This window comes from Hemitrygon akajei, chromosome 2 (genome assembly GCF_048418815.1).
Source record: "Hemitrygon akajei chromosome 2, sHemAka1.3, whole genome shotgun sequence".
Lineage (NCBI taxonomy): Eukaryota > Metazoa > Chordata > Chondrichthyes > Myliobatiformes > Dasyatidae > Hemitrygon > Hemitrygon akajei.
The window spans coordinates 35,911,011-35,933,809 of NC_133125.1; the positions used below are offsets into that span (position 1 = coordinate 35,911,011).

The following is a 22,799-nucleotide window of genomic DNA, read 5'->3' on the forward strand; positions in this document are numbered from 1 at the left end:
TTTGTATATATAATGTATTGTACTGCTGCTGCTGCAAAACTTCGCAGTTTCTTGCAGTAACATGCAGAACAGTTGACATCAGAATGAGAACCAGATTTATTAACAGCAGCAGGTGTCATGAAATTTGTTAACTTAGCAACAGTTCAATACAATACATGATATAGAAGAAGGAATTAATTAATTAATGACAGTACACATATATTGAATAGATTTAAAACTGTGCCAAATGTGAATCAGATCCTGAGAAGTTGAGACTTGGAACAGAGCAGACATGATCATACTAGGACAAATTTTACGATCATACAGACAAATTGCATCACTAACTAGTATGGGAACTGTACCTCCCTTAATCACAGGGCACTGCAGAGAGTAGTGTGGACAGTCCAGCATATCTGTAGTTGTGAACTTCCCATGATTCAGGACATCTACAAGGACAGGTGTGTAAAAAGGGCCTGTAGGATCATTGGGGACCCACATCACCCCAACCACAATCTATTCCAGCAGCTATCATCCAGGAAACGGTACCACAGCATAATAGCCAAAACCAACAGACTCTGGGACAGTTTCTTCCACCAGGCTATCAGACTGATGAACTCATGCTGATTTGAGTGTGCTCTATATTACATTGACTGTTCTATTTATTATAAATTATCATACAAGATATTAAGAGGAATAGATAGAGTGGACAGCCAGTGTCTCTTCCCCAGGGCACCACTGCTCAATACAAGAGGACATGGCTTTAAGGTAAGGGGTGGGAAGTTCAAGGGGGATATTAGAGGAATTTTCACTCAGAGAGTGGTTGGTGCATGGAATGCACTGCCTGAGTCCGTGGTAGAGGCAGATACACTAGTGAAATTTAAGAGACTACTAGACAGGTATATGGAGGAATTTAAGGTGGGGGGGTTATCTGGGAGGCAGGGTTTAAGGGTTAGCACAACATTGTGGGCTGAAGGGCCTCTACTGTGCTGTACTATTCTATGTTCTATTATAAATTACTATGATTGCACATTGCACATTTAGATGGATACGTAATGCAAAAATTTTTACACCTCTTGTGTGTGAAAGATGTAGGTAATAAAGTCAATTCAATTTAATTCGATTCAATTCAATTCAATCTCCTCAAAGGATTCCAACAGTTTTGTCAGGCAAGATTTTCCCTTAAGGAAACCATGCTGACTTTGTCCTCTCTTGTCCTGTGTTACCAAGTACTCCGTAATCTCATCCTCAGCAATTGACTCCAACATCTTCCCAACTACTGAGTTCAGGATAACTTGTCTATAATTTCCTTTTTGCTGCCTTCCTCCTTTCTTAAAGAGTGGAGTGACTTTTGCAATTTTCCAGTCCTCTGGCATCAGGCCAGATTCCAGTGATTTTAGAAAGATCATTGATAATGCCTCTACAATCTCCAACGCTACTTCTTTCAGAACTTTATGGTGCAGATCATCTGGTCCAGGTGACTTATATACCCTGAGGTCTTTCAGCTTTTTGAGCATCTCCTCTCTTGTAATAGTAACTGCACTCACTTATTTTCCTTCACACACGGCAACATCTGACACACTGCTAGTGTCTTCCACAGTGAAAACTGATGCAAAATACTCACTTAATTCATCTGCCATCTCTTTGTCCCCCATTATTACTTCTCTGGCCTCATTTTCTAGCGGTCCTATATCCACTCTCATCTCTTTTTGTTACATACTTGCAAAAGTTTTCACTGTCCACTTTGATATTGTTTGCTAGCTTGCTTTCATATTTCATCTTTTCCCTTCTAAGATTCTTTTAGTTGCTCTCTATAGGTTTTTAAAAGCTTCCCAATCTTCTATCTTCCTGCTAATTATTGCATTGTTGTACACCCTCTCTTTTGTTTTTACATTGGCTTTGACTTCCCTCATCACCAATGGTTGTACTATTTTGCCATTTGGCTATTTCTTTGTTTTTGGAATACATCTATCCTGCACCTTCCTCATTTTTCCCAGAAACTCACACCATTATTGCTCTGCTGTCATTCCTGGCAGCAGCTGCGTCCAATTTACTTCGGCCAACTGCGTTCTCATACCACTGTAATTTCCTTCACTCCACTGAAATACTGCTATGTCAGACTTTACTTCCACCCGATCAAATTTCAAGTTGAACTCAATCAAATTGTGATCACTGACTCTTTTACATTAAGTTCTCTAATCACCTCTGGTTCATTGCATAATACCCAGTCCAGTCTAGCAGATCCCCAGTAGGCTCAATGGTAAACTGCTCTAAAAAGCCATCTCACAAGCATTCAACAAACTCACTCCCTTGAGATCCATTACCGACCTGATTTTCCCAATCAACATGCATGTTAAAATCTCTCATGACAATCATAACATTGCCCTTTTGACATACCTTTTCTATTTCCAGTTGTAATCTGCGGTCCATACCCCAGCTACTGTTGGGAGGCCTGTATATAACTGCCATCAGAGTCCTTTTACCCTTGCAGTTTCTTAGCTCAACCCACAAAGGATTCAACATCTTCCGATCCTATGTCACATCTTTCTACTGATTTGATGTCATTCTTTATTAGCAGAGCCATGACATCCCCTCTGCCTACCTTCCTATCCCTCTCATACAACATGTAACCTTGGACATTCGGTTCCCAACTGAGTTTTGTCTTATCATTTGCCTGACCTTCCTGGCAGTCTGACTGCGCACTATCTTTGTTTTTTTTCATCCATCCTATCCTGAGTCCCTTCATCCACCCACTGCCAAATTAGTTGTAACCCTCCCCAACAACTCTCCCCTCGGGTTCAGGTGCAACCCTTCACTTTTGTACAGGTCATACCTCCCCCAGAAGAGATCCCAATGACCCAAGAACCTGTAGCCCAGCCCCCTGCACCAGCTTCTCAGCCATGCATTTATCTGCCAAGTCATCCTGTTTCTGCTCTCACTAGCACGTGGCACAGATAGCAATCCAGAAATTACTATCCTGGAGAACCTGCTTCTCAGGTTTCTGCCTAACTCTCTAAATTCACTCTTCAGGACCTCAGTGCTTTTCCTTCCCAAGTCATTGGTACCAATATGTACCAAGGCATCCGGCTGCTCTCCCTCCCTCTCTAAAATGCTGTGGACACGATCTGAGATGCTCCTGACCCTGGCACCTGGGCGGCAACATAGCACGTGGATGTCCCACTCACGTCCACAGAATCTCCTGCCTGTTCCTCTGTTGAGTCTCCTATCTCTACTGCTCCCTTCTTCTCTCTCTTTCCCTTCTGCACCATGGACCCATGCTCAGTGCCAGTAACCCAGGCTTTGTAGCATTCCCCTGGGCGGTCATCCTCCACAAAAGTATCCGAAATAGTATACTTATTTTTAAGGGGAATGGCCACAGGGTGCTCTGCGCTAACTGCCTATTCACATTCCCATTTCTTCTGACAGTCAGCCAGCTGCTCGCCTCCTGCAGCTTTGGTGTGACTACCTCCCTGTAACTCCGATCGATCATCTCGTCACTCTGCCATACAAGCCCAAGGTCATCCAGCTGTTGTCCAGATCCCTAACACAGTCTTCAAGGAGCCGCAGCTGGATGCACTTCATGCAGATGTAATTCCCTGGAAGAGTCTGGGTCTCCCAGGACTCCAACATCCGGCATGAAGAACACACAATGGCCATTTACTACACTAAGTACAGCAAGAGAGAGAGAAAAAGGGAACCTTAACAGAAATTTACCCAGAGCCAATGGCTCTTCCGAGCTGAGGCCTCCTTTGAGCCAAAGCCTGACACACCTACTCTCACCACTAGCCCACTCCCAACAATACGAAGCATTTATGAGGCATTGCTTTTAAAAATGTCTCATTGCTGGGAAGACAAGTGCTATGATGCAGCTGGCTGAGTTTGCAACATTATGTAGTTTTTTCCAATCCTATGTAGTGGCCCCTCCATACCAGATGATGATGCAACCAGTTAGAATGCTCTCCAAGACACATCTGTAAAAACTTACAAGGGTCTTTAGTGTTATATCGTCTCCCCAAACTCCGAATTAAATATAGCTACTGTCATGCCTTCACTGTAATTGCATCAATATGTTGGGCCCAGGGTAGATCTTCAGCGATGTTGACACCCAGGGACTTGAAATTGCTCACTCTGCCCTTTAAGCGCTCTCTTTCTCACTTGACAAGACCTTCTTGGTCCTCGCTACTGGAGCTATGGTCTTTAGTCTCTGCCTGTATGCTGGGAATAGAAGTACGGCCAATTGAGGACATGGGATGGCACGGTATGCATTTTTGATAGTGGCTTCAGAGTCGGCTTCTGATAGTACTTTGGTGGTAGTTGTTCAAAAATTCATTTAAGTTGGCCTGGTTGAAATCCCCCACAAAGATAGACAAGGCATTAGGGTGTGCTCTTTCAGCTCAGCTCCCCCAGTGGCTCTCTAATGCTGGTCAGAGGTGGAATGCACACTGCTCCAGGATGATAGTGGAAAACTCCCTTGGCAGATAAAATGGATGACACTGAGCTGCTAGATGTTCCAGGTCAGGTGAGTAGGATTGAAACCATGATGAGTTAATCAGGAAGCATACTCCACCTTTTCTAACTTTAAAGGACCCAGCTGTCCTGTCTTTGCAGTGTATGGTGAAGCTCTCGGGATGCAGCCCTGTGGCCAAAATAGCAGTGGTGAGTCATGTTTCTGTAAAGCAAAGTACACAACAGTCTTGCTCGGAGATCTTTAATCTAATTTTTCAAAGACTACATTCAACAGCAGGATAGTCAGGAGTGAGGAAGGGGGTCTAAAGGCTCCGTGTTTCACTAATTGTGCATCCTTTATTGCCCATACGAAGATGATACAGTCACAATCTCGAGCCATTGCAGTCTTTCTGATGAAAGAATTCCCACATCACACATATAATTAGCCCCAGTGATGATGAAGGATTAGTGATATATATTTCCAGGACAGAATAGTGTCTTGCTTTCCCATGTACTTGAGGCCCTTTTCATTCTTGGTTTTGGGAGTTGTTGTCAGGGTGAGTAATTGCAATGCATTTTTCTACCATACTCACTGCAGGTGCTGTGTGCTGGTATAAATATTTGTGAATGTTGATGGGTTGCAAGTCGAAAGGGCTGTTATGTCCTGAAAGGTGTCAAACTTGCTAACAGTTGTTGCCAATACATCATAGGCACATCCCATACCATCATTGGTAGCAATGACGGGTGGCATTGCTACAAAAAGGCAACATCCAGATGGTTCAATTTAATATCAGAGAATGCTTGCAGTATACAACCTTAAATTCTTACTCTTCACAGGCATCCACGAAACAAGAAACACTATAGAATGAACGATAGAAACATCAGAACCCTAAAGCACCCTCATCACACAAGCAGAAGCAAAGTCATCAATCCTCCCCCCTTGCACAAGCAGCAGCACCAATGAGAGGGAGAGAGGATGCAATTGAATTTGGACTAACTGAATCACTACACTAGAGCAACCCTATTATTACTATTCAATATAATGACCTATTTGTTCTATTTGTGATCTTCCTTGTAAAAACATATGTACAGATTTCATCTTACTTGTGTTTATCTTGTGGCTGTTGTGTATATGACATTATATGCCTGTGATGTAGCTGCAAGCATTGTTTTTTCATTTCACCTGTGCATGCATGTACTTGAGCAGATACCGATTATCTTGACTTTGACTGTATTCAAATATTTGTTGAGGCTGCTAACATGCTTGTTGACAGTGGAAAGGCCTTGGGAAGGGGATTGTAGGTGGGTAGGTGCCAAGAGATGAGTCACTTGCCATATTAACTTCCATAAGCTAAATTTACAGAGAACAACAAAGAAGCAACCAGATGGAACCCCCATTCTGATTGATTGTGAGCCATTAAGAGGAAGAAACCACATTTAACAAATATGGATCATACCCATCACAATCAATTTCAGTATCCGTATCAAAGGTTCATTTATTATCAAAGCATACAACTCTAATTCTTCTTCTCCAGATGGCTGTGAAACCAAGAAAGAGAAAATTGGCAGTACGATAAACAACCACTCAAATCACTCCTCACCGCACAATAATACAAACAAAAGTGAAACTATTCTTTACCAGTCTGTGCAGGTCTCTCAGACCTACCCCTTTGTCTTCTGTCATGTGCTATCCTTTCTTTAAAGCAGCAGGCTTTGAGATTAATTGGGAGAGTGTAACTGTGATGGTGAAATAGCACTTTAAGAGCTGCCTGCAAGGTCAGAACTATGAGTGCTGGCAACTGCAAGATCCAGCTAAGTATCCATAGAGTAGCACATATTGATATAGAGAAGTTCTGTTGTTCAATAGGGAAAGCCAAGAACATTGAAAGTTTTGCAATCGAAATTTGCAATATTTAAAGGACTTCAAAGTTAGCTTTGAGGATACAAAATACTATTTTACTTTAAGTTACAGGGAAAGGTTGAACAAGTTAGGTCTTTATTCTTTGGAGCGTAGAAGGTTGAGGGGAGACTTGATAGAGGTATTTAAAATTATGAGGGGGATAGATAGAGTTGATGTGAATAGGCCTTTTCCATTGAGAGTAGGGAAGATTCAAACAAGAGGACATGAGTTGAAAGTTAGGGGACAAAAGCTTAAGGGTAACACGAAGGGGAATTTCAGAGAGTGGTAGCTGTGTGGAACAAGATTCCACTAGAAGTGGTAGAGGCAGGTTCAGTATTGTCATTTAAAGTAAAATTGGATAGGTATATGGACAGGAAAGGAATGGAGGGTTATGGGCTGAGTGTGGGTCAGTGGGATTAGGTGAGAGTAAGCGTTCGGCACGGACTAGAAAGGCCGAGATGGCCTGTTTCCGTGCTGTAATTGTTATATGGTTATATGGTTATTTTAAAGCCAATAAACTGTAGAAGAAAATAATTGTGATCAGGTATTTTTAACCCCATTATGAATGCCAGAATTGCATAACTGCACCACAGCTAAGACTATTCTATCTCTGCCTTAGCTAATCTATTGCTGAAACTCTTACTGCATCTCTGCAACCTCGATAATTGTCTCTTATAAGAGATTCTTCGCTGGCCTCTCTCATCCTTTCCTACACAAAATGGTCAGCAAGTAACTTCTATCCTAATTTGTATTATGACCAATCAGTTCTTCACCAGTGTTCAATTGTCACGTCAACATCCTTCTTTTTATTTTCAAATGCCTCCAAGTGGTGCACATAGTTACTGGGCAGGTATGTTCTGCATGCACTTTTAGTTAAATATGTTTGTTGAATGTATGTTGAATATTTAACTTTGTACTTTCTGTAAGATGAGAAGCATGAATGTTTGGCTGATTTTTTACTCTGTGTAAACAAATGATTAATATACTTATTTGCAGTCAGTGTTTTCTGTCTCAGACCCACAAACCAGATTCAATGTTACAACCTCCCAATCTGTATCATTTTTTTCCACTTTAGGTCATTCCTTACAACTCATTGTTTTCAATGGAATATTAGCTATGTGCCTTCAGACCTCTTCAGGAAACTCAGACGTCAAATCTTGTTATATACACTTTTCCTGGCAGCCCAATCTTATGGACAGAGGAGGCTCCACACAGGTAGGGGCGAGCATTTTAAAAAGTAGTGTTCACAGGCTTTTGGCTTTTTTCCGGTGGCCCAATCGTATCACGATGCATTAGCAAGGGCATATAAAAATAAGGTAGGGACAGGTGGAGCAACAATTGTGTGAGTGGACTTCTGTTAGAGAGGGTAAGCTTTGGCTCAACAGGCTTGAGTGAGAACAGGCTTAGGCAAGGTAAGTTTCTTTTTCATTCTTCATCTGTTAGTGCACAGTTAGTGCAGTGACGATGAATGCAGGAGCTGTGTTGTGTTCTTTGTGTGAGAAGTGAGAATTCCAGGAGACCTCCAGCCACCTGGATAATCACATCTGCACCAGGTGCACTGAGGGTGCAGCTCCTCAGAGAAAGTGTTAAGGAACTGGAGCTGCAGCTCAATGACCTTCAGCTCATGAGGGTAAATGAGAAGGTGATAGATAAGACCTACAGGGAGGTAGTCACCCCTAAGCTGCACGAGACAGTTACATGGGTAACGGTCAGGAGAGAGAAAGGTAAAGGATAACCAATACAGAGTATCCCTGTGGGCATTCTCCTCAACAAAACATAGACCACTTTGGATACTATTGCAGTGGTAGCGGAATGGGTCTCTGTCACTTAGTCTGGTGCTGTGGCTCAGAAGGGAAGGGGGAGGGGAGGAGAGGATTGCAGTAGTGATGGGGGGATTCCATAGTTGTAGAAGTAGACACGAGATGCTCTGAACAGGAAAGAGACACCTGGATGGATGGAATGCCTCCCAGGTGCCAGGGTCAAAGATGCCTCAGATCGTGTTCACAGCATTCTAAAGGGGGAGGGGGAGCAGCCAGAGGTCATGGTACATAATGGCATCAATGACATAGGAAGGAAAAGGGAGTAGGTTCTGAAGAGAGAATTCATGGAGTTCAGTACAGTATCAAGCTGAAAAATGGGACCTCGACTATGCCACACTCCAGTGAGGGTAGGAATAAAAAGACTTGGCAGATGAATGTGTGGCTGAGGAACTGGTGCAGAGGCAGGGGTTCAGATTTCTGGATCATTGGGATTTCCTCTGGGGAAGGTATGATCTGTTCCAAAGGGAATGGTTACACCTGAACCCAAGGGAGGGGGCAATATCCTTGTGGGCAAGTTCGCCACGGCAGTTGAGGAGGGTTTAAACTAATTTGGCAGGGGAAAGGTAACTGAAGAGGTGGGACTGAGGACGGGGCAGTTGGCATACAAGCAGATGCAGTGTGTAGTGAAATTGTCAACAAATACAGGCAGATGATAGAGCAACATTGCAGTCAGTGGGATGAGTTGCAGTGTAACTTGGGAACAAAATTGAAAAAGGTGATGAATACAGGGCTGGAGGTGTTATATTTGAATGCACGCAGTATACGGAATAAGGTAGATGATCTTGTCGCACAGTTAGAGATTGGCAAGTATGATGTTGTGGCCATCACTAAGCCTGGCTGAAAGAAGATTACAGATGGGAGCCTAACATCTAAGGATATATGTTGTAGTGAAGACACAGATGTAGGCAGAATAGATGGCATGGCTCTCTTGGTAAGAAATATAATCAAATCTTAGAAGGAGGCAGCATATGACCAGAAGATGTAGAATCTTTGTAGATAAAATTAAGAATCTGCAAGGGTGAAATGACTAAAGGGAGTTATATACAAGCCTCTGAACAGTGGCCAGGATATGGGCTACCAATTACAATGGGAAATAGAAAAGGCATGTAAAAAGAGTAATGTTATGATAGTCATGGGGGATTTCAATATGCAGTTAGACAGGTTGCTGCTGGATCCTGTTACGAATGTGCCACAACTCTGAGGGGCCGAAGGGTACAAAGTAGCCCCCTCCTTTTTGAGAATCGCAAGATCACTATTAATTCAGGTCTGGGACCCAGGAAATGAGAGAGAGACACGCAGAATCCACAAGGGTTTGGAATGTGTCCTGGCCCCCAGAAAGGCGGAACCATTGATAACGACTATTGTCTCTTGGAGACGGAATTGTGTATTGAGTACTGTACTATTCATTGAAGCCCTCAGGGAATGACCAGAGTGGGCTGGTTGAGGGATTGCATCATCCCACCCTGATTGACATCTGAGACCCCGTGAGTAAGGATAAAAGAGGGTCTGGGGAACAACCCCTTCAGATGCACCAGGAGAAACGCTAGAAATCCCGTGACAGCGTTTAATAGCGACAGCCGGTGGGGGGCCGCATGCGTCCTTTTCCATTTGCCTTGGAATTGGCAGTCCTTACCATGGAAAAACGGCTTAGCTAAAGAAGAGGCCACCAATGAAATTTCGAAGGATCGACATCATAAAAAGGAAAAGCTGGCAAGTTCAAAATTCTCTCTCTCTCTCTCTCCAACAATTGAAAACCCAGCGGTCCCCAAAGGTGGAAGCCTGCCTGAACTGAATGACTTTTATATTTCCATCGGACAATACATTATCCCCTAGACAACGATAGAGCTATTTCTTATTGATTATTATTATACCCGCACTTTTAGATTTAGTATTGACGACATATATTATCTGTATGTTTGCATTGATATTATTTTTGTGTATTTTTACCAATAAATACTGTTAAAAATAGTACCATCAGACTTCAACGAACCTCTCTATCTTTGCTGGTAAGTGACCCAGTTACGGGGTTCGTAACAATCCCAAGAAAAAGGATTTGTACAATGCCTATAATATGCTTTTTAGAACATTTTCTGTTTGAGCGAACCAGGGGAAAGGTTATTTTGATTGGGTGTTGTGTAATGATCCCGATTTGATTAGAGTGGTTAAGGTAAAGGAACACTCAGGAGCCAGGGATCATAATATTATAGAATTCACCCTACAACTTGAGACGGTGAAGTTAAAGTCAGGTGTATCAGTATTACAGTGGAGTAAAGGGAATTATAGAGGTATGATAGGAGCTGGCCAAAGCTGATTGGAAGGGGCCACTAGCAGCGATGACAGCAAACAGCAATGGCTGCACTTGCTGGGAGTAATTTGGAAGGCACAGGTTACATATCTCACAGAGAAGAAGAAATATTATAAAGGGAGAATGAAGCAATGATGCTTGACAAGGGAAATCTAATACAACATAAAAGCATACGCAGAGAGCGGTGAGTGCGTGGAATGTGCTGCCGGCGACGGTGGTGGAGGCAGATATGATAGGGTCTTTTAAGAGATTCCTGGACAGGTACATGGAGCTTTGAAAAATAGAGGGCTATGGGTAACCCTAGGTAATTTCTAAAGTAAGTACATGTTCGGCACAGCTTTGTAGGCCGAAGGGACTGTATTGTGCTGTAGGTTTTCTATCATCATGAAGTGACTTCAACACAATCCTCCGGTACCTCTTAGGCTGAAGCAGCTGTGAATGCCGAGGTTGGTCTGGAGGCGACATGACCCTGTATAGAATCGGGTTCCTCAACTTCAGTCTGGGCCAGTTGCTCAGTAGTAGAGACACTGCAGAGTGTTTCATCTTGTCTGCTTGGGTCATGTTTCATAACCACTAACCAAACAGTACCAATACACACGTCATCTTGCTGAGCGGCTGCACTTCTCCAAGGCTGAATCCTGGCACCTGCTTTGTCTTGAGAGCAGTCAGGTTGCAGTAAGCTTGTCGAATGGCACCATCAGAAGCTCCCAAATGATCTACTGCTCCATTCTGCCCTTGCCTTCCCTCTGCCTTCCCCATGATGGAAAACTGGCAGATGGCTTTGACTCCAGGGGCAGGAATACTCTTCCATTCTCCGTCCCCATCCAGTCCTTCATGTGCACATCGGGACAACGCATCAGCATCAATGCTCCGACTCCCTGTACTTCAGGCTGACATCATAGGCAGATGATGTCACCAGACACCAATGGCATGTGGCATCCAATTTCATGGAGGTCAGGATATAGGTTAATGGATTGTTGTCTGTCCTCACCTCAAAATTGGCACGATATAGATAGCCTCTTAGTTTATCCACCACAGCCCATTTTAATGCCAGGAACTCCAATTTGTGCATGGGGTAGTTTCGCTCAGAGGGTGAGAGACTCTAGCTGACGAACGTAGAAGGTCCCAACCCTGTGCCTTGATCCTGATATAGAATGCCCCTAAGCCCTCTCTGCTGGCATCTTTATGCAAAGCATATGGCAACCAGGTGTGTGCAAAAGGCAGCACAAGCACTTTCATCAGCAGCTCCTTCAGCAACTGAAAGGCCTCTTGGCATTTTACATTCCATCTTGCTCCAAAAGGCTCTGAAGGGGGTAGATAATCTTTACCATCCTCTCCTTTCATCTTCCCTTTCTTCTACAAGGAAGGGTAAGCACACAGAAGCTAATTTAAAGGGTGACTCACTTTAGAGTAGTCCTTCACAAGCCTCCGATAGTACACCCAGAATCCAAGGAATGAGCACAAGGCTCCCACAGTCTGGGGCCTCAGACATGTCGTCACCACCTCTGTCTTAGATGGATCTGTAGCTACTCTGTCCCATGAGCCTGTGTGCCCAACATAGTTGATAGACGTCTTGCAGAACTGGCACTTGTCCAGGGAAAGTTTTAACCCTTCAGATTTCAGGCAGCCCAGCACCTTCAGTAACCTTGCTTCATGTACCTCCAAGGTAAACCCAAACACCATAAGATCATCCAGGTACACCAATACCTCAGGTAAGTTCATATCCCTCACCTTTTTCTCCGTGGCACACTGGAAAGTCGCAGGGGTTCCCGATATGCCCTGGGGCATTCTTTCGATCTGGAAGAATCCCAATGGACATATGAATGTCGTCTTCTCTTTGTCACCCTTACTCATGGGGATCTGATAATACCCGTTCCTCAAGTCCTGCACACTGAACCACTTCGCACCACTCAGGTAGGACAGCGAGTCCTCAGTTCTCAGGACCATATGCTGGTCAGGGACTGTAGGCCTGTTAGAGTCCAATAGTCTACACACATCCATACCTTCCCATTCTTTTTCTTGGCCACCACAACTGGAGGCGCATGAGGGTTTCTGGACTCAGTGATGATCCCAGCTTCCTTTAACTTCCACTGGTGCTGCCAGACGTCCTGCACCTGTGCGGGCAGCAGTTGCCACAACCATTCTCTGAACGGGATGTCCTCAGTCACCCGGACGGTGCGGCAAGTGCTCTTGGAACAACCCACATAAAACTCAACAGTAGAAAAGACATCTTCCAGCTTCAACATCGTCTCTATCAACCTCTTCTTCCAACCGCCAGGTAGCGGGGAGTCTCTAAAGTTGAATAACTCAGCAGTCAGCTTTCCCTTTTTCGGAGAGAGTCCCTCCCCGGCTTGTCTCACAGGGACACTAGACATTACCGTCACTGGTGAAAGGTGTGCCTGTCTGAGGGTGACCTCCTACTCTGAAGCACTCCTGACACTCACTGTCATCCTGTTCAGCTACACAGCTGAGGGCTTCTACAATTCGGGCTTCACCGGTACCCCAGCAGGTAAGCATCACTCCTCTTCATGGTCTTCCGGCGCATCCACCAAGGGGGTCTCAGTATTAGGCATTTGGGGATTCCTGTCACTCTAGCTACTTCCCCAGGCTGTAACACAATGGGTTTGGACTGGGTGTACTGCAAAGTCCCTCGTTTATGCTCATCATCCAGTCCAGTGTGGCCATGCTCTTCCTCAAAAGCGGCTTGGAACACAGGGTGAATGGACAATGTTTTCAGGAAGCTCTCTCCAACTCTCTCCTTGCAGGCACCCATTAGCTTCCTCACAATAGGAGTATTTGTCCCCACAAGAATTGAAGCATCGCCCAACTTTACCGGGTCCCGGCAAACCGCCTCTAATGTATCAAGGACCTCAGCTACTCCCACATTGGCCTCTGAAAACTCCGGCTTCAATGACAAGTAGCCATCATTCAGATATTCATCTATACTACGACCACAGATCTCTAGCGCACTGAATGGTGTTAATGGAAAATGTGTCAAATACTGGTTGTAAAATGAACTGTACAGCAGAGTAAACTGAGAGCCGATGTCAAGTATGGCTCTAGCATAAATACCCTCAATCCATAGGGATACACCGGAGCTTGCCCCACTAAGCCTTCAGGAACAGGTCTTTTTGCTGTCGGGTGTTCCTTGATACATTGCTGGAAATGTGTTCCCCCACACCCCAAGACACCAGGCCATTCCCTCACTGGATCGCTTCTAAGTTTCCCTACGTCTCTGTCTGCTTAGGTACCCGGGGGTTCACTGTCTGAGGGGTTTCCCATCGTTTACATTCCCGACTGAAATGTCCATCTTCACCACAGTTATAATAGACAATACCAGCCGCTCCCCTTCTGCCGGGACCGCACTCACTTGCAGCCCTCTGCTCAGTCCATTACCTCAGGGGCTTTATTGGCTTTATTGCGCAGGGTGGCTGCACCCATCGATAGAAACAGGGACATCTCGGTCCTAAAGTTTGCCATGAGCTCCTTTACTACTCCCGAGGTGGGTTATCAGTGGTCACCTCAGCCAAGGGGGGCTACAACCAAGGATTGAACCCTGCTGACGAAGGCCTCCTGCACTTCCATTGTGTTCCCCTCCTCTCTTACTTCTCTAATCAGCTCGACTGATGAGGGAGTGGGGCACGTCTTGAGAGACATTCGGGTACCCCTGAACGATCAGGTCTGGTGCTTGGATGCCTTTCACCACTTGGTTCTTTCTTAACTCATTCACCTCAGCTTTGAATGCCCCCCCCCCCCCCAACACCACAAGCAACTCAGCTGCCCCTCTAGCTGAAAAACGTAGGTGAAAAGTTTCTCCCCCTTCTCCTAAACCGTATTCTGAAACCCTGTCATAAGCTCCATTGGGCTTCCCGTTGCGTCAAACACACTTTCTAGTGCTTGCATGTAGCCCGCAAAGGTAACAAAGGGGTTCTGTGTCTTTACGGATCTCATTACATCAGCAGCCATCCCCTTCAAACTTTCAACGAATTACTGTCTTTTTATGTTATCAGGGCACCGCCGCTCAGCCAGCATCTGAGAAGTCTGCTCTGTCCAAGTCTCATGCGCCTCTTCCCCTTCAGGATCAGGCTTCATTACTGAGAACATTCTCAGCTTTCGATAACTGGGGCCCTCCGCCTGTGCACTGGGCCACTTATTCGCTAGAGAGGTAAGGGCTGATACCAACTCAGAATGCTCACCCCTCACTGGAGGACTCTTTAGACCTTCCATGTTAGACCACTCTTTCTCCTTGTTCCGCAGAAACGAGAGCAACCTGTCTTTGAGGTTTCTGCCACCAGCTACGCAAGACTCGACTTGCAATTCAGCCCTCTCCCCTACACCCCCCTTCTCTTGGAAACTGTGGACAGCCAATGGACCCCCCCCCCCTTCATCTTCTGGGGCCCCAATAGTATCATGCAGTTCCTCTGCTGTTACGTCATCACTAGTCTGAACTAAAACAAAGTCTTTGCCCACCATTTTATCAAACATGCGCTCTATAATCATAACTGCTCCTACTGCTTTAATGGTACTTAAAATTCGCATTAACAATTTGTCAGGGATACAAATGTCTACCCCACTCAATTCCTACGCATTCATTAATGGTAACCCCGTGGATTTACACCACTGCTCAACCCCTCCATCATCCATAACCACGTATTGTATTCACTCTACTGGACAGTAGTTCAACACAGGGTTAAACACTCAACCCACTGCATCAATGCTGAGGGCAATCACACAGCATTCCACGAAATTGATCCCGGACAATAACCCCACAATGAAACCACTGGGTTCCTTGGCCATGTAAGTCCAGGGAAGACACTGTCCAGTCCCACCAAACTCGAGGGATTGAGACAGGTCTCCCACCCCAAACCCCTGTTTGTGTGGTTGCTGTGTAATTTGCTACCTTGTTACAAATTAATGCCACAAAATAGCAGATCGTACATTGCATACAGTTAAAGGAATTATATTTATGAATCTTAACTTAACTAAAAGGTTAGTAAAGAAAAAGGCCTATTTTAATTAAACAATGAAATGTGCACAAGTTGGAACTCATCTTGAACTTCTCCGTCACTCACGCTCTGGGCCCTCGGTCAGCGTGACCACCCACACCACCTTCTGAATGTCACTTGCAATCCATTTCAGACAAACAGGTCTCCCACCGGATCGCACGCTACGACCAGTTCACCCAGTGTCTTCTCTCTTCATGTCCCACCAAACCAATGCTCAAGACTAACCTAATTGGATGGCACATATTCCTCATGGTCCCTCATCTTCAACAGTAACCCAAACAGGCTGAGAGCAGAACAGACTGCTCTTACAGAACTGCTAAATAAAATACCTACAGCACAACAATAAAGATGTGACCAGGGCATTACACCATTTATCGGACGGCTTTGGAGAATGTTCATCGCTCTGCCCTTGGATGTGATGTGGCTATTTATTTACGTTTTGCTTGGACTGTGTTTTAAGGCAGAATTGTTTGGTACTTTGTGTAAAGGAAACCAAGCAAACTTGTTTGACTGTGCAACAGTTTGCTCTGATGATTATCTGCACACTTTAGGCTAAAGCATGTGTAATGAGCCCTTTTAAAATTCAGTTTGTATTAGTTTAAATTACTTTGTCAATGCATTGTTAATTTAAGTTTATACAGATGTGAGTTAAATTGTTGATTCGTGGCATACAGTAAGTTTGCATGGGTGTGTCAGTGTTCATACAATAGATAAACTCAATATCCTATAAAGTAGCATTCAAACGTTTATGCGTCAGGTTTACCTAAATCATATTTGCCCTAAACGTATTTCCAATCATATTTATTGGAAATGGTCTTCTCATCATTATTCTCCATGCATTGTAATGTTGCTGATAGGTTGGATTCACAGAAAAGACTAACTCTAGCTAATCTCACACTAGTAGTTTAGCTAACTAATAGCAAAAATCGCACTAGAAATCTTCAGTGATCTTTCCAGCCTACTATTCCAATGAGATATCGACAGAATACACATCACTACAGATTAACAATCATTCCTCTGGCTGCTTTACTGAGGCAGTACGAAGTATAGACAGAATCCATTGAGGAGAGACTGGCTTCCGTGATGTGCTGAGCTGTGTCAACTCTGCTGTTTCCTGTGGTCACCTGCAGAGCAGATGTAATTTTGACATCTGTGCAAGATTTTCTGGGATCTAATGGTGAGAGGAGACACACTAAGGGAGTCAGTACTTTCAGACTCCAAAATGCAGAGATGCTTTCCTAGACCAGAAGACATATGAGCAGAATTAGGCCATTCAGCTCATCAAGTCCACTTCGCCATCTCATCATGGCTGATCCCGGATCCCATTCAACCCCATTCACCTGTCCTCTCACAATATCCCTTGATGCCCCAACCAATCAGGAACTTGTCAAGTTCTGCTTTGAATATATCCACAGACTTGATCTCCACCACAGTTGGTGGCAGAGCGTTCCACAGATTCACCACACTTTGGCTAAAAAAATACCTTCTTACTTCTGTTCCTGCACCAGAGGAAACACCACACATCCACCTTATCTAGTTCTTTCATCGTTCGGTATGTTTCAATGAGATCGACACGCATTTTTCTAAGTTCCAGTAAGTACAGGCCCAACATTACCAAACGTTCCTCATATGTAAACCCTTCCATTCCCAGAATCATCTTTGTGAGCCTCCTCTGGACTCTCTCCAATATCAATACATCCTTTTTAATATCTGAGGCCCAAAACTGTTATCAATACTCCAAGTGCAGCCTGACTAGTGTCTTATAAAGCTTCTGCGTTATCTCCTTGCTTTTATATTCTATTTCACTTGATATAAATGCCAACATTACATTTGCCTTCTTTACTACAGACTCAATCTGTAAATTAACCTTCTGGGAGTCTTGCACCTCTGATGTTTGCATTTTCTCCGCATTTAGATAATAGCCTACACTATTTTTCTGTTTACCAAAATGCATGATCATACATTTGTCAACACTGTATTCCATCTGCCACTTTTTTGCCCAATCTTCCAATTTGTCCTAGTTCTGCTGCAATCGCCTTGCTTCATCAACACTATATACCCCTCCACCTAACTTCATATCATGCAAAAACTTTGCCACACAGCCATCAATTCCACTATCTAAATCATTGACAAACAAAGTGAAAAGTAACAGTCACAATACTGACCCCTGAGGAATACCACTAGTCAGTGGCAGCCAACAAGAAAAGGCCCTCTTTATTCCCACCCACTGCCTCCTGCCTGTGTGCCATTCCTCTATCCACGCCAGTATCTTTCCTGTAACACCATTGGATTTTATCTTATTAAGTAGCTTCATGTGAGGCACCTTACCAAATGCCTTCTGAAAATCTAAATCTAAAATCTAAATCTCCTTTGTCCACCCTGCTTGCTATTTCCTCAAACTATTCTAACATATTTGACAGGCATGATTTCCTTTTCACTTTACAAAAACCATGCCATGCCAAAAGGTTATTCAGATATATAAAAGAGAGTTAAGAATTGGTATCGGACCACTGGAAAATGTTGCTGGGGTGGTAGTAATGGGAGTCAAGGAAATGGCAGATGAGCTTAATAAATTGTTGATATCGGTCTTCTTTGTGGAATTCACCAACACAATGCCAGAAATTCAAGAGTGAAAAAGAGGCCGAAGTGAGTGCATTTGCTATAAGGAAAGCTCCTCCAAAGTGAGTGAAGCTGTAAGGACTGAAGGTAGATAAGTCCTCTGAACCAGATGGACTGCAGCTCAGGGTACTGAATAAGTTTACTGCAGAGACTATGAAAGCATTTTTCAAGAATTATGAGATTCTGGAATGGTTTTGGAGGACTGGAAGTTAAAGGGTCACTCTACTCTTTAAGGGAGGGAGGCAGAAGGAAGGAAATTATAGGCCAGTTAGACTGACTTCAGTGGTTGGGAAGATGTTGGGGCCATTATTAAGATACGTTTTTGGGGTGAGCACATGATAAAATAGACCAAAGTCAGCATTTAACTTGCCTGACAAATCTGTTGGAATTCAGAGGAAATAACAGGCAGGATAGACAAAGGAGAGTCAGTGGATGTTGTGTACTTGGATTGTCAGAAATCATTTGACATAGTGCAGCACATGAGGCTGCTTAGCAAGATAGGAGTTCTCGGTATTGCACGTCAGATAGTAGCATGGATTGAAGATTGGCAGACTGGCTAGAGGGAAAGAATGGGAATAAACGAGGCCTTTACGGGTTGGCTGCCAGTGACTAGTTGTGCTCAGCAGGGTTGGGTGTTGGGACTGCTTCTTTTTATGTTATATATGTCAATGATTTAGGTGATTGAATTGATGGCTTTGTATCCAAGTTTGCAGTTAGGTAAAGGAGCAGGTAGTGTTGAGGAAGTAGAAGGTCTGCAGAAGAACTTAGACAGATTAGAAAAGTGGCATATGGAATATAGTGTAGTGAAATTTATGGTCATGCACTTTGGTAGAGGGATTAAAGGCATGAACTATTTCTTAGTCGGAAGAAAATTCAAAAATCAGTGATACAAAGGGACTTGGAAATCTTGTGCAGGATTCCCTAAATATTAACTTTCAGGATAAGCCGGTGGTGAGGAAGGTAAATGCAGTGTTAATATTCATTTCAAGAGGACAAAAACACATACGCAACGATGTAATGCTGAGGCTTTATAAGACATTGGTCACACTGCACTTGGAGCATTGTGAGCAGATCCGGCCTCCTAATCGAAGAAAAATATGCTGACATTGGATAGGGTCCAGAGGAGAGTCAAAAGAGTGATTCCAGGAATTAAAGGGTTAACATATGAGGAGCGCTTCATCACTCTGGGCCTGTGCTCAGTGAGTTTCGAAGAATGAGTTGGGATATCATTGAATCCTTCTGAAATGGTCTATGATTGCTAGAGCTGTTGGTAGGGGAATGTAAACCAATGACATAGGACAGAGCATGGGGTATTTGGTGTAAAGGTAAATGCAATGTTTAGAGAGACTGTGAGGAAGGATAGGCAGTTTGATCGTTGGGATCCTGGAGAGAGGAGAGTGCCTTTTGATTGCTGATGGGATTGCTTGCTGCTGGAGAAGGAATGGACTGCCACTGTGCCTGAAGAATGTTACCCAGTTTTTCTGCATTTTGGATACAGACTTGGACAATAGACTTAATTTCCAATCTTATAGTTTTTTACATTGTGTTTTTAAGGCTGATCTTTCTCTTTTTTTTTTGTGTGCAGGTGAGGGGGATTTGAGTTTCAATGTGCCGGTTTCATTTTTGTTTGTATTCTTGTGAGGTGAGGAGTGATTTGAGTGGTTGTTTATTGTGTTGCCAGTCTTTTCTTTCTTGGTTTCACAGCCATCTGGAGAAGAAGAATTACAGAGTTGTATGCTTTGATAATAAATGAACCTTCGATACGGATCGTTTTCAGTACATTCAACATAAATGAAAGCAACTGAACCAGTAATAATTTTAAATTAGTTTCAACACCGATCATGCAGGATGCAACAACCTTAGTTGATACGGATGCCATTTCTTCAACCTTGCACTCCTCCCTCAGCAAATCACGCAGCACTTACCACATACTGCGCAGTAATTTGATATGGAAAGCACAAGAGACTGTAGGTGCTTGAATCTGGAGCAATAAGCAATCTGCGGCAGGGACCCAGTGGCTCATGTAGCATCAGTGAGAGGAAAGAAATTGCCTCAGAATCAGAATCAGGAAGAGGTTCATTATTACTAACACATTTTATGAAATTTGTTATTTTAAGGCAGCAGTACCGTGCGAGCCATAAGAATTAAAGTAAGTCACAAAATAACTAATAATTACATAATGCAAATGAGGAAGAGTGATGACCAGTTTATGTGTTCAAAGGACGTAATGGATGTCCCTCTCTCCCAAAGCTGTGTCCTCTTGTCCTCTTGTTTTCCAACATTGTATTTCATCTGTCACTCTCTAGCCTATTCTCCTAATCTGTTAAGTGCTACTGCAGCCTACCTGTTTCCTCAATACTACCTGCCCCTCCACCAATCTTTGTATCAACTGCAAATGTGTCAACAAAGCCATCTATTCCATCATCTAAATCATTGATATACAGCATAAAAAGAAGCAGCCCAAACACCGGCCCCTGCGGAGCACCACTAGTCACTGGCAGCCAATCAGAAAAGGATCCTTTTATTCTGATTTGCTGCTTCCTACCACTCAGCCAATGGTCCAACCATGCCGGTAACTTTCCTGTATTACTATGGGCTCCTAACTAGGTAAGCAGCCTCATGTGTGGCACTTTGTCGAAGGCCTTCTGAAAGTCTAAATACACAACTTCCACTGAATCCTCTTTATTTATCCTATATATAATCTCCTCAAAGAATTTCAACAGGTTCATCGGGCAAGATGGTTTTCCTTAAGGAAACCATGCTGACTTTGTCCTCTCTTGCCCTGCATCACCATCCTTAACAGTTAATTCCAACATCTTCCCAACCACCGAGGACAGCCTAGCCTTCCTCCTTTCTTTAAGAGTTACAGAGAAAATCCTCATGAAATATTCCTCTGCAGAATGTGAGGAAATTATTTAATGGATATGTATTTAAAATACTACTGGAAACAGGTTATGAATGGAAGACTTTAGACTACCACAGAAGACTTCAGAGAGAGCTTTCAGAGACACAAATCCCACTATCTTGACATTAGGAAAGAGCTGTCCCTACCATACATCACAGTTTGCTTTGCATCACACAATTACATTCATTACTCTTCTAACCAAAGAAGATACTTTATATCTTTTAACTGAAGTGAGTTTCTCTTAACCTAATGGTAGCATGTAAAAAAGAAGCAAGCTCTAGCCAGAGCAGCCTTCAAGGACCTACCATTTTGAGAAGACCTGTGTTGACGTCAAAGTGGTTGAGGTCAAAGCGTGGGTTTCCATCAGCACCTCTATTGTCTAGGATGACCACACCTGGAGAAGTACAGTACATCTAACTGCAGCTCCTGGCAGACCACTTAGAGCTGATGGACTTGAGGATGGACTCACTACAGAGCACTTGGAATGTGAAGAATTTAGTAAGCATAGAGAGGTGTAGTAGACAGTGAGTTTAGTGAGCTGGTACAAAATGAGAGAAGATGGAGGACACAAGGAAGATGAAGTATGTAGTGCAGATGTTCGCTTGGCGCAATTCATCCATGCAATCCAGTTAGACACTCTTCCATGTTAATCCCATCTCCCAGCACTTAGTCAGCAGTCCTCTCATGCTAATGTTCATCTAAATCCTTTTCCTACACTGTTAATGACCCAGATTCAAATTTTCCCTCTTGGAGTGGCGTTCAGGTACTTATCATTTTCTCAGTGAAGAAGATCCCCTTTAAATCCCCTCTAAATCTCTAACTCATTACCCTAAATCTATGTCCTTCGTTTTATCTTCCTCTGATAGGGAAAAGTTTCCAGGCATAACAAGATTAAATTTTACTTGTCTATTGAAAATTATTCATAACAAAGTGAAATACTGGAGGAGTGAGCAAGAGAAATACAGTGATTATAATTACAAGGAACAATTAACAGCAAAAACATACTATTTTCATTATAACATATTTTAATATTGCGGGGCAAAGGGCCCATTCTAATCCCATTGTAAAGATACGTTGACAATAAACAGATCCATGCATATTGCTCTTCCTGAAGAGATGCAAGTTGCTTCCAGGCAAAGAATGCGTCTTTGCCACCTTCTAGAAGTACCACCACTTGAAGATGCTCTTGATGGTGGAGACCTGTGATGGAACGGACTGAGTCTACATTCCCTGCAAGCCTGCTATTTCAAGGCTCTATAGCAGATTTTCAGTCAGAATGCTATCCATCATATATCTATAAAAATATACAAGAGTCTTTAGTGACGAACCAACTGTCCTTAAACTCCTAAGAAAGTAAAACCACTGGATTCCTTCTTTATGTTTGCACCAATGTGTTGGGCCCAGGATAGATCATCCAAAATGTCAACACAAAGGAACTTAAAGCTACTCACCCTTTCTATGACAGACTCCTCAGTGAGGAGTGGTACGTGTTCTCCCAACCTCACCTTCCTGAAACCCACAATCAATTCCTTCGTTTGGCTGATGCTGCATGTCAGGTCATTGTTGCGACATCACTCAACTCGATGACCTATTTCACTCCTGTATGCCTCCTTGTCACCATCTGCAACTTGTGGAGGCTCATTCAAAACTGAGAATAATAGATTTTTTGAATATTAGAGAAATCAAGTGATATGGAGAGAGGACAGATAAACGATGTGAAAATGGAAATAGTCTATGAATGGCTGAGCAGCCTTGAGGAGTTGATGCTCTATTTCTGATCTTATTTGTTCTTAAGTTTGAATACACTGAACAATGCTATTTT

The 22,799-nt window shown here is 43.5% G+C and overlaps 1 long non-coding RNA gene across 3 annotated transcripts in view; it reads left to right on the plus strand.

Annotated features, from left to right (window-relative positions):
• Positions 1-7,336: 7,336 nt before the first annotated feature.
• Positions 7,337-22,799, plus strand: part of LOC140740795 (uncharacterized) — an 87,842-nt gene continuing 72,379 nt past the window's right edge. For 2 of the 3 annotated variants that reach the window (XR_012101935.1, XR_012101932.1), the window contains exon 1: positions 7,337-7,537. This is a non-coding gene — a long non-coding RNA (uncharacterized lncRNA). Of the gene's footprint in view, positions 7,538-14,457; positions 14,613-22,799 lie in introns of all 3 variants that reach the window. The other variant, XR_012101933.1, reaches the window with a different exon arrangement.